At 40.7% G+C, this 13,220-nt stretch overlaps 1 protein-coding gene across 1 annotated transcript in view; it reads right to left on the bottom strand.

Annotated features, from left to right (window-relative positions):
• plxnb1b (plexin b1b) overlaps positions 1-11,880 on the bottom strand; it is a 67,472-nt gene extending 55,592 nt beyond the window's left edge. Inside the window, exon 1 of the mRNA XM_046848657.1 lies at positions 11,515-11,880. The gene's annotated coding sequence lies outside the window, so the exon portion shown is untranslated. The remainder of the gene's footprint in view (positions 1-11,514) is intronic.
• Between the last annotated feature and the right edge of the window lie 1,340 nt (positions 11,881-13,220).

Genomic DNA, 13,220 nt, shown 5'->3' with positions numbered 1-13,220 from the left:
GTACTATAAACTCACTCAAAAACACTACACAATCCAGGTGAGTTGTTGTGATATCCACAGTCCCTGTCTGCAAAACTGATAATAATATACCCCCTTCAGGGTATTTCAGGAGGAAAAGAAAAATCTGTCTGTTAAAAAAAAAAAAATTAAAAAACGTTTATTGTTTAAGAGCTGCAGCTTTACACTAGTCTACTGTGGTTTAATACCGGCGTTCGAATGCTTGGCTTCCCAAAGGATCCATTCAACTTCACAACGAGTCAGTGAAGAAGAAAAAAAAAATCACTGCCGAATAAAGCAGCATGGGGTCCCACCCGTAGTTACCTCCTGGGGGCATGTGTGTATGTGGTGTGGTGTGTGCATAAGCAAAGAGAGGATCAAGGACACCTGCTAGCCTTAGGACAGTCTTTCTTGACCCTCTACCCCACACACACACGCGCGCACACACACACACACACACACACACACACACACACACACACACACACACACACAAATAGTTGAAGTGTCATGGAAGGAATGTTAATAGGCAGTCAGATAACTAGTGCTGAGAGCTCAGACTAATGAGGCTTAAAAAGTGAAAACAAGAGGGAAAAAAAGCAACTAAAAAGTTATTAGGTATCACTTTTACTGCAATACTGCACAGTAAATAAATAATGAAGCTCTAATTCATCGCATTAGAGCACACGGCAATGATGTAAGCTGCTCGCTATGCGCTAATGGACAAAGTAAGTATAATGAGAAATTATTAACAATCATAACATTCATATATCTCCGACCCCGTGTCATACATCAGTGTACGCCTTTATCGCATCTCAGCTGTTATTACTGTAAAACCGCTCATCAGCACTAATGCTGCTTTTCCACTATATGGAGCAGCACAACGCATTACCCACGATCCCACCATTTCGCTGCACTGTATGATGGAAATGCACTGTAATTTATCCTCATGCTTAAGGTGGATCAGTTGACAGACACCATCGCAGATCGTCAGATCGATCGTTCCCTGAGGAGCGAAGACGAATCCCTGTTTCTTCAGACCACTGCTGCTTCTCATTTCTTTTAGTAAGTGGGTACGTGCGCATTCCACTGTCAGAAATACTGCATGAAATCGGCGTTTATTGAGAACTTCAGGAACCAGGACAGAGCAACAATTAATGTATCCATGTCAATCCGACGCGTAGTCAACGTGAGAAAAGACAGAGCACGTGACAATGAGGTTTAAGAGGTCATTGAATCTGGGCATTGCAACGTGTAAAGCAAGACAGACTGTTTTAAATAAATGTTAATATAATACAATACATTAGTACACTATAATGGCAAAAGTTTGCGGACACTCGGTCATAAGCATGGCATGTGCATTTTGAGCATCCTTGTGCTCATTCAGACACAGGAGTGTTGGTAATATCAGGTACTGATTTACTGTAGGTGAGGTGAAGAGGCCTGGGGTGCAGTCAGCATTCAGATTCATCCCAAAGTTGTGTAGTGGGGTTGAAATCAGAACTCTATAGCAGATGTTCCAACCCATGCAAAGCATTTTCTCATGGAGTTTGCTCTGTGCACAGGGGTATTGTCATGCTGGAACAGGTTTTGGTCTCCTGGTTCAAGTAAAAAGAAAATTGCATTTTACTACATCCAAAGACACGCTGTACAATTGTGTGCCTTCAGCTTTTCGATAAAAGTTTGGGAAAGAACCACATTAGGCGTTGAAAGTCAGGCGTCCCAATACTTTTGTCCATATAGTGTTCACTCTGGTTCATAAAGTTTCCACAACAGAATTTACAAACTAGCAAAAGTCTGGTCATAAGTTGAAGGAGAAGGAGAGTCCTCTATCCGGGTGGGGTGGGTTGGGGCTCAATCTGGACCTCCTGTGTGCTCGTGTATGTACAATAGGACAGATAGTTTCACTGCCCTGTGGCACATCACAACAAGAAGGACAAAAAAGATCCAGAGGCTGCCTTCATATATCACAAAGAAAGCATGTGCTACCTTTCGCTGTACCCCTGGTGGTGAAATGGGGAGTCACCCCTTCCTTGGCTTCTCTTAATCACTGGAATATCTGTTTAATGTATGTAGAAAGCTGGTCGTGTGGAAGCATTAGGATGAAAAAAAAATTCAAAGAGAGACAATATATTAGAAGAACAATTTAAACATTCTTTCGAAAAAAAAAAGATACATTTTGTTATAGCGATGTGGATTAAAATGCTGAGGCATTTCTAAGACACACCTAGATTATTTAGCAGGGTTTTGTGTGTGTGTTTGTGTGTGTGTGTGTGTGTGTGTGTATGCGTGCATGTGTGCGCTCTCTAAATCTTTCCACTAAAGGCAAGAGAAGTGAACAGAGGCCCTCACAGCACGAGATGGCTCCCCGGCCAACTAGCGTCCCACCAAAGCTTGGCAACAAGTGGCAAAAGGGTTGCTAGGAAACCCCTAACTACATGGAGTCCTTCTCTTTCTCACATACACACACACACACACACAAAGTGAGCTTTAATTCCCCATGGACCTTACAGCATGGAATAAAACAAATATCAAAGACTATCATCATTAAAAAAGGGTTAACCATCAGACTTGCATGAAATTCGAATTGAGAAAGATGAAACAAAAACCTCCACAAGCGCACACACACACACACACACCAAGACAAGCACCAACTGTCAACCCGATGGCATTGTGCAGAGCCAACACACATCAGATTAAAAAGTGTGCATGCTCTATAATGGAGTACATCCCTCTTGTAAATGATCCAATCTGCTCTACTGCGTGCAACCAAGTCAAACTCATCTCGCACCAGAGGCAATCTCCAGCTGTAATCAGAGCACCAAGCTTACATATCGTCAATATTTTCTGTTAGGGAACTCAACATCATGATAACATTTTCACATCTGGTTCGGTGATGCATAAAAAAAGAACACCTGCTTCCTTTACACTTATAAACCTGACTCTTTTTGAATCATGTCTGAACTTGTGTAAGACTATTTGGTATTTTCGTGTTTGGTCGAGGTGGAAAACATCTAATAGTTTGAGTTCTAGGAAAGCTTTCTGCTGTGGCAATACTGCCCAGGAATAAAGTACTTTTGTGGTTTTACAATTTTATTAACGTGTGATTAATGCAGTATGACATGACAATGTTTGACGATTTTTTTTTTAAATATATAGAAATAAATATAGAAATGCCCAAATTAAAACCTTCGACGCAACACACATTTATTCACGATATCCTTTCATTACTTGGATATAACACTATTTTAAAAACCTCCATCGTAAAAAATATTTCAAATCGAGCACCAAAATCCACCATGATGCACAAATCCGGCAACTAAAACCTTCCGTGTGGAAACAGCAAAAGTTCTTGTTAGGTTTCCTGATGATTTACATAATATAAACACCATCATTACTTTAAAACATTTATAGACAATATGTTGTCTTCATGCTCTATGTGAAGTCTGGTTTCACTAATAATAAACATACGTTTGCATAAAGCATCCATATTTGTCAATGGCCATGTTGATTTAAGTATTAAAAATGAAATTCATTTAAGGTGCATTTAGAACAGATACAAATGTGTGATTAAGTTGATTACAAAAACATTAAGTAAAATTTTTTAATCAATTGACAGCAATATAGATAGAGAGAGAGATAGAGAGAGAGAGAGAGAGAGAGAGAGAGAGAGAGAGAGAGAGAGAGAATGCATATATAAAGAGCTTGTATGGCCTGAAAGGAAAGCAAGAAACTTTTTAGCAGTCTGGTCGTACATTCATCCTTTCCTCTCTATGGAAACTCCTTTTCCCAGGACACAGGGACCCTGGGGGCGTGTGTGTGTGTGTGTGTGTGTGTGTGTGTGTGTGTGTGTGTGTGAATAAGAAAGGGTAAGATGTGGGGGGGAAGGGAAAGGAGGTTCACAGTAACTGGGTGCTGCTAAACAAGCGAGTAGTGAAAAAAACGCACACCACAATTGATGAAGAAAAAGGTGTGTGAGAGTGTGTATGTGTACAATATGCAAGATTGCACGAGCAAAAGACGGACAGTGAAGAAGCAAATGCGGAAAAAAACCACAAAAAACAATTACAGAAAGTGCATTACCTTATAAGAGGAGTCAGTGAACCTTCAGTGGAACCTTTTCCTTGTAACAGACAGACCAAAATGAGGTTTTTTACAAAACCACAACGTGGCACCTGTTAAAACATGTCCGTGTGGCTGATCCATTAAATCCAACTGTTATGTGATTAGGCATCATGCGCAACAGGTAAGACCGAAAAACATGATCAGAAGACCTAACTGGCTTCTTAAGTACATGCAAACTCTATCCAAAAGCTGAGAACCAAAGAGACCTTGAGTTCCCACAACCTCACCACGTCTGCATAATCCAGTGTACCTTCCTCTCTCACACAAAACTTACATTCAGCAAGAGCTAGGCTCCCACTGTCTGCCAGCAGAGCTCTACAATCATCCTCCCTCCTCTTCCTCTACCTTCCTCCCCATACTCTCTCTCTCTCTCTCTCTCTTACTCACTCTCTCTATCTTTCCCTTTTCTTATTTGCTGCCCTTTTCACCCTCCACTCCAACAAGAACACAAAAGGGACTGGATGGCTCTTTTTTCTCTGCCCCCTGCTGAGCGGGGCTGCCTAGGAGGGAGTAACACACACTGTGTCCTGCAAGCCGTTCTGCACTAGGAGCGTCACGCACTGCGAGTACGAACATGCAGGCGTGCACACAGCGACACGAGCACACGCCCAGAGTCCTGAAGAAATCTATGAGGTCTAAATGAGAAACGGGAGAGAGTGAAGAAAGGGGCGGAGATGGCGCACAGTCTGTCCGAACACCCCGAGAGACCCAAGGTGCTATTCTGAAGCTTTTAACTCATCCCCGCTCTCTCTTTCACACACACACACATTCAAGCTGAGAACAGGGGATACAAAGTGTGAAGCTTTAAGGGTCAAATGTTGCACAAGGTGCTGCAGTGTTTGTGGTTTCAGGTGTTAACAGCCCACACACTCCATGTACTTCTTGTGGATGTAATACCCAGACCCCTCACAGGGGTAACAGCCATCAGGCTGGGTGATCAATACTGATGATCAATCGGGTCGTAATAGCTTTTTGTTGAATATTTATTTTCCCCTGATTTTTAGCCATAATTTAGGTACTGGCCAACTTCAGCCAAAAGTGGTCTCAAATTATATACCAGTACAGGTGAGGGGCACAGGATGTCAGCCAACCGTATCTGTTCAAACTATTGCTGAAGCTGTGTCACAGGGCAGGGAATCCTACTGTGAGGAAGTACATGAGCTTATTCATGATTGAAGAATATGTCAGTCTGATTGATAGAAGAGAGAGAAAACCATTTCTCCCACCCTGAGTGAAGAATCAGTGTTTGCTCCCTTAGACTCCATTGTCTGTGACCGTGATGATATTCAGACTGGAGATATCCATCCGTTTTCTTTAGTTACTGAGGAAATGTAAAGATATTCAATTGTTCTGTTTTTTATTATTATTACAGATCATCCTGTGTGGTGGTTTTTTTATGTATGTTGCACTTTGCAATACATGTGCACATGCTAATCATTATACAATTGGATTACTTCGAGCAAGGTGTTCTGGAAATAGGTATAGAGTATTCGACAATATGAAAATTGATATTGTGATCAGTTACATCCTGAATCTCTTTCTTAAACCCCCCCCCCGTATCAGCAGGACTTTAATGGCACGGTGTCTCTCTTTGATTGGACAGTAAACTTTATCTTCATCTTCTTTTCCATGTTAATTTCTATACTTTTTTTTACGTACTGTTAATCTGGATAGATACAACCTACCTTTAGAAGCAAAGCATGTCGATGGCTCAGTATCAGCTAACAATCAGAACCAAGCGTTACGGGTCGGCATCATATCAAAAACAGAAACATTGGGAAAGCTGGCTTACGGTTTCGAATTGTGCGTTCCATTGTGACGAGATGAGCAGCAGTCTACAGCAGTGAGAATCTTTCAGATCCGCCCCAGCCAGGAGCAGAACCCGAGGTACGACGGTAAGGTCAATTTGAAAATAAACCTGTCACTTAAATCCTCCTTGTTTTCTTCCCCCAGCAGACTCGTTTCTCATTACGGCATTTTCTTATCTCTTTTTTTTTTTTTTTTCCCTTCTCACTCGGGCAAATTCCCGAGTTTAAAAGATCACATCAGTCCAGTTAAAATGCTTTTTGCACTTTGCAGGGTTTTTTTTACTGCTCGCCAAATTACCCTGGTAACCACCCCAAAACAGCAGGACCTTTCGTTCTTCCCTGGTATTCGGCAACAAGTGCCCATTGGATTTACGAGAGAGGTTTTATGAAATTGGACGGACAAGATCAGTAGGGAGACGATACGACATTGCCTTGTAAAGCATCTTATAATGTGTGTCCAGATTCCCCTGCAATGATCACTATTCCACAATCCGGTTTCATGATGTATAAATATGATAACTTGTCCAAACTGGAGCTGGACACACAACTTTTCAAATCTGTAATACAAAACAACGGGTTTAATTGTGAGTTAACTGGACAACCTCATTAAAACTGCTCACAACCACCATGCTTCATAACGCTAACACAATACCCTTCTTTGAGGCAGACCTTCCTGCGTGCACAACTGTGATGCAGCAACAAACTAATGAGAGAAGAAAAAGCAGAGGGAGATGGGAAAACATTCTCCTTTTCCATCAGTGCTCAGACTGTGACCCTGTGAGTGTGGGTACAAGCTGTTAACTTCTCAACACAGAACCAAAATGGACTAAATGCTGTGTTTAGTGCTACAAAGAAAGATAAATAAATCAAATCAAGTGACATATAAATTAAGGATTTATTATTAGTCCTGCACAAAACCAAATACAGTGCGCAGGAATGTAAACTCAAACAATGTCAATATCTAACAAGACTGAACAAGTCCAGGAACCCGAAACAAGCAGACTGCATGTTTGGGCTATTATTACATATTTCCTTTTTTATAGTTGCCATTGTAGGTTTAGAGGTGGTATTAATAGGTCAATAGTAAGCTTCGGAGGAAGCGGTTACTAGCCTATTGATCCTGTCGATTTTTGCAAGATGATACTTGATTCTTCATGTGTAACGTCGAACATAACATTCCAGGTGCTGCCTTTGATTTCCTAATGGAGGGACACGCTACGTGCTGCAGATTAGAACCGATCATGAATCTGTAAAAGGTTGTAAAATCCTAAACACTACTGTAAAGGAGCCATCAAAAATATTATTGAAAAAAAAGACCCATTATCTACACAGATTCTTCCCTTCCTATGGAATTTCAGTAGTCGCTTATTTTCATTGGTTGGCGTTAAATTGATTTAACGAGATATTACAAAAATACAACAAGAAGGTTATCTCGTTAAATTCTCAAGCTCCCAAAATGCAAACATTCAGACTTTCTCTTCCTTGATAAAATCGAAAACATTTCAGTCACAGCTGGAAACGGGAGCCAGGAAGTTTGAGAGTGATTCCGTTTGAACCTGTGAACTGGGAAACACCGGAGAGTAGCTGCATCTGGACGTGTTGCCGCTCACACCACGAATGTAATTTGACTGCGTGTGTCCCAACCCATCTCCGAAATGTGGCCTGAGTAATTGGATCACGTGACCCCGGTCACACCTGTACTTGGTGCTGTCTGCTTGCGATCCGATCACCCGTGAATGTTGTTAATGAAGTGTGAACAAGGCCAGAGTGTGAAAGAAGAGGGCAGACTATGTTACAGTCGAACACACACACACAGGTGTATCATTTTCTGTATATTGCCATTATACATATAACATGTGATGCGGAATGCACACAGCTTCATGAACACACCCAGAGGCATGGGTAAACGGATCTCAGTTACTATGAGATACGCGCCAGATTTGCTCTCTGACGATCCAAACCGGTTGGATTTTTTTTTTTATATTTTGGACTCAATCCTTGAGAATGCCACGGCCGCGCTCGAGCCTGAATGCAGCTCGTTCTCTCCCTGTGGCACCTTTTAGTGATAAAACATTTGGATTCACATCACATTGCCTTTTGCATTGAGAGCAATCGAGAGGCTCATTCAGCCCTCAACAAGTGAGCTTCAGTTCACAGGCAATGAAAAATGGTGCTCAATCTGACATGCACATGTTCGCAATTAGACACTCGTGGATATTTATAGCAACATCAAAAATTCATACTATTAACAATTCCACTGCAGAATAAACTGCATACTGACCGAGACAAAACGTTGAGCTTTGTTTTGCTTCAATACTTCTGACCTAATGACCTGAAAGAACTAAATATTTATATTCAAGCTGAAGACAAACTGAAACTCCACTTCACTGAGACATGATTAGTGGCGAGGTTTTCTCTAACACAAAGAAACACCAAATGATTTTACTGGAATTACAGAGAGATGCATAACTAACTACAGCTAATAGCCATGGTGAACACACACACACACACACACACACACACACACACACTATTCTTAGCTCCTTTAGTGCTTGTTTCTGGTTGGACATAGCTGAAAAGTGAAACAGTCCCCCTGTTTCTTTAGTTTTTTTCATTGTGGCAGTCTAACAGGCTTACGTTCAGTTCAGAGGTCAGAACAGGCCGAGCAATTAGAGGTCAAACGGGAAAAGTATAATGGTGCAATTTATACCCGGGGGTTAAAGTTCATTTTTACAAGTCAAGTTTGCTTTCCTACTCTCACAGGAAGACACTGTCCAGGAGTCAGAAGTGAACAAAACTGAGGCTGAACATAATGATACAGCTAAACATACACACACACACACACACACACACACACACACACACACACACACACACATACAAACACAGGCTTCAATTACTATATGAAGTATGCACAAACAAACAAAGGGTTTAAAAACATTTTAAAAAATCCCACCAAACAAAAATGAGTAAATGGCTCTTAGTTGGTAAATGGGGTTTAATTAGGAATCCTTCAGATCTGGAAAAACTGTCATAGGGTTTGACGCAGAACTTCCAAGTGTTTCCTGCACAGGATTTGTAGTTTGTATAGGACACAGGCACCACTGACTGAAAACTCTATTTAAAACCCTGCCCCTTAAATAAATCCCAACAGCCTAAATATCCAGAGCTGCCAGGTAAATACAAAAACCTCTCTGTCAGTCAGAGAAGTCAAGTACAGATATAACCTCGGGAACAATCACACATACTGTGTGGATATTTGTGAAAATGACCCTCAGCCTTACTCTCTGCTCCTGAATAGTACATCATTCTTTACACGTGTTCAGTTTAACACATGTTCCAAAAATCTGCAGGATCAATATATTTCCTAATTTATTTTCACATGATTTCTGACCATATAATAATACACAGAGGACAATTAAGCCTCTAATTAAAAAGTTAAAAAAAATTAATACTGCACTTTTTCAGGTATACCAATGAATATTTGAAGCATTAAACTGTAAAAATGAATACAAAAGATAGCAGTTATAATGCATTGACGAATATTACTTCAAAAGCGTCACTTCATATCACCGTTACCGTTTCTTTAATCCAGATGTTTGTGAATTTCATTAACTCAACTAAGCATGGAACAGGAGCATGCGAGAATCCAGGCGGCCATTTATTCAATCATTCATCTGGAAAGTGAAATATGGAACAGGCATATTTCACAATCTCTACGGGAATCGCTGAATCGAACGATGACCCAGTTCTGTCCAGGAACAAGCCAGCAGTTCTGACAGACCCTGATCAGACAGTTGGCTGAAGGCTTTGCGTGTCACTGAGCTCTCATTTTATTCCATTACGGACGGAAGTGTATTTTCACTGGACCAGATGGTTACAGGATTAGAAATCTGCAATATATGAAAAATGCATTGCCTGATGCACTCGGATAGAATATTCAGTTGAAGAAAGTGTAATACTCACTGAACTCTTTCTAAAGTCATTATTAATCAAACCTCTTTTTTTTTTTATCTCCACTCCACATTTGTGAATCTCCCCAAAGGCCTAATTTCACAGTAGGAAAAAAACACACACCATCCCCCACCATGCACTCGAAATCACACTCTCACACACCCCATGCTGGAAGTCATGCAGCACTGGAGCTCTTGGTGATAATGCTAATTCCTTTCCCCTCTCCCACCAGTATCTAGGCAATACTGAGCTGCCCAAAAACATGGATCCTTATCAGGACAAAGATACACCAGGGTCAAGTGCTTCCATACTGACTTGTGTAAATGACAGCAATACAAATGAGTCATTGAAAAACAGGTTACACCCCAAACCCCGTTTTCTGGTAGAATTCAGTTCATGGCAATTCACACAAAAAAATTATTATTATGCAGTGATTAGACGAGTAAAATCAGTTTCGTAATTGTGTCTGTATTGTAACATGCCAGCAAAGAGAAATATCCTGTATGAGAAAAACAAACAAAAAAAACACTGAAGTGTATAAATAAATACTGATATGGGTATCACTATGCGAGTATGGGCTTTTTTTCGTCTCATGTTTTTAAGTGAAGCGGTAAACAGGAAAGGTTTTTTTTTTGTCTTGTAAAAAATTCTGATTTACAACACAGTACAGCAATTGTGCACATTTCATTCTTACGCACAAAGAAACAACAACAATAATAATAATTATTATTATTTCCTCCATAAGCTTGTTGGAAATTAGCTTTCTCGTGCCTTATATTTTATATGAAATAAGAAGAGAAGAGTCGCCTTTATTACAAAGTCTAATGGACATTTTGTTCTTTCTGGTGAACAACACGATTTAGAACCAGGGGTACATGGATGAAATAGCAACGTGGGATTAATCCCATGCTTCTTTCAGATAAAAACTCTTAAACCTCTAAAATGTACAACCACATCAACACCTGTACAGAAAGTGCACCCCGAACCTTCAACACCCCTTTTATATCGCCTTGGCCACGCCCACTACACGTCAGCACACCTGGTTTATTAAAAGAGCAGAAGGGGCGGGGCACCGGAAATGGACGCATCTTAACGGAGGTGCACAGAAACTTCGCTCCAAACAGCCCATAAAGCGCTGATCTTATTGTGTTCCCGTTTGCCAGTTAGGCCATAAAATATGTCATCTGGTCCTACTGACAACATAAAGAACACGACTTAAACACTATCCCAGAGTTACCATTGTGTTCCTGTACACCTGAGTCTAGACAAAGTTCTTCACCAGAAGGGACAAAATGTCTATTAGACTTTGTAATAAAGGCAACTATTCTTTTCTTCCTTGATCAAAGTAGACACTTTAAAGCTAAATGCGTATATGATATATGCCTAATGGGGGAAAAGACACTTGTTTACAAGAATTCTAGTTATTATAAATAGGACTGGAGATAAATGACCCTCAAAGAGGTGAAAAAAGTTGCCTAGGGCAGTCAGTGCATTTCGGAAAGATATTGATTGCAATCTCTCACACGCACACACACACACACACACACACACACACACACACACACACACGCACAGTCTGATGTCTAAAACTAAGAATAAATTAAAGCTTTTATAAACCAGACTCACTCACCTGGGCTGTTCAGGAGACAGGTCTCAGTCTACCCCGCTTCAGCTCAGACTCAACAGCAGAACGCCGGCTGTATGAACACTTAGTTGGGGTCAATGTGTACAGTTTATCCAGTCTGAGGGGCGTTTAGAGCTCTGAAATCCTCGCACACGTCCCCAGGTTTTTACCCTGAATTCCTCCTCTGGAAGAGTTGAGTTCAATTTGGACCGTCTGGAAAAAATATATATCTAGTTCTTCTCATTCGATAAAGTCTTCACATGTGGAAGAGCCTGCAGAAGAAAGCTTTAAAAAAGGATGTTGCGTTTTCTATGCATAAACCCGGTTCTCACATGGAACCGGCAAAGCAGCAGCACACACACTCATACACACTCTCTACCAGTCACACACTGAGTTTCATAGGACACAATCACCTCAAAGGGGCTGCCCTCGAGTCTGGGAAACTCTTAAAGGGGCAATGCGTTCAGCCCCATTGACGAGAAGAACACCAGTGGGTCCCACCTCAGCGCCTCAATGAAAACTTAAGGTGTTTCTTAAAGCGGTAACGCGCGTGCTCGACATGTAGCCTACAGAAACGCGATGACATGAAACAAACGCTTCTCTGTAATAACAAACGAATAAATTAAATTAATCAAAATGTACAAATAATAAGGAATAATAAGGATTCTTACTTAAAATAAATTTCGCTTCACCCTTTCTATATCAGACACGCAGGCACATTGTTTATTATGCAAATTTTGATCATTCGATATTCTCATTTTATGGATTTACTTCAGCCCACCCAAATCTTAGTTGCCTCAGTGATCAAAGCACACACCGCACCACACACACACACACACACACACACACACACACACACACACACACACACACACACACACTAATTAGAGGGAGTAGTTAAAAAAAACAGGAAGATACATCAAGACAGACAGGGATGATAGAATTAATACAGCTTCTCATCTTATTTTTACTTAATCTCCAGTTTACACTGATCGTCATAGGGGCTGGGTTTTATATAAAGTGGGTTGGGGGTTGGTGAAAGTTGTCTGAATGAGGTGGCCTGTCTGCTGGGCCTGCAAAACAGCATTCATGAGGCACCATCAGACACTACTTCATTCATATAGCTAGACTTGGCCAAACACACACACACACACACACACACACACCACCCCCACCCCATGCATATACACACCTTTTCATATAAAGCCATTGGCAGCACACAGAGGGGAAGCAATACAGTCAGCGAACAAACAGTAATGTTTTACTGTCATTGATGTATATGAAGGACAAACAAGTTATTTTGTATATTAAGTAGAATTTAAGCTCTGTGAGGGCAAAAATACAATATGAAAACAATTTGTATATTCGGGTAGAATATCAGGATTGTATGACAGAGCATATTTAAATCCACTTGACCAAAAACGAAGATGTGGTTCAAAGCAAATGAAGCAGAACTATGTGAATTCACAGCATCAATATCCTGTTGAGAATCTTACAGGGATCACAAATTTCTACAAGAGGCAAAAACACATGCATATATACCGCTCTAAATACTTCTAGTACAGTGTTTCCTAACGGTCATCCTTGAGAATCTTTTAACTGCATATTTTAATGCTTTCTTGGCTTCCATCATGTGTGGTTCAACTAATCAGCAATACAACACAACCTCCTGGGGTTAAATGGGTGTGAAAAAGCAGGAACCTGTTCAAATT

This window comes from Silurus meridionalis, chromosome 1, assembly GCF_014805685.1.
Source record: "Silurus meridionalis isolate SWU-2019-XX chromosome 1, ASM1480568v1, whole genome shotgun sequence".
In the NCBI taxonomy this organism is placed as follows: Eukaryota; Metazoa; Chordata; class Actinopteri; order Siluriformes; family Siluridae; genus Silurus; species Silurus meridionalis.
Note: the sequence above shows the minus strand (reverse complement) of the source record. Positions and strands in the feature narration are given on the sequence as shown.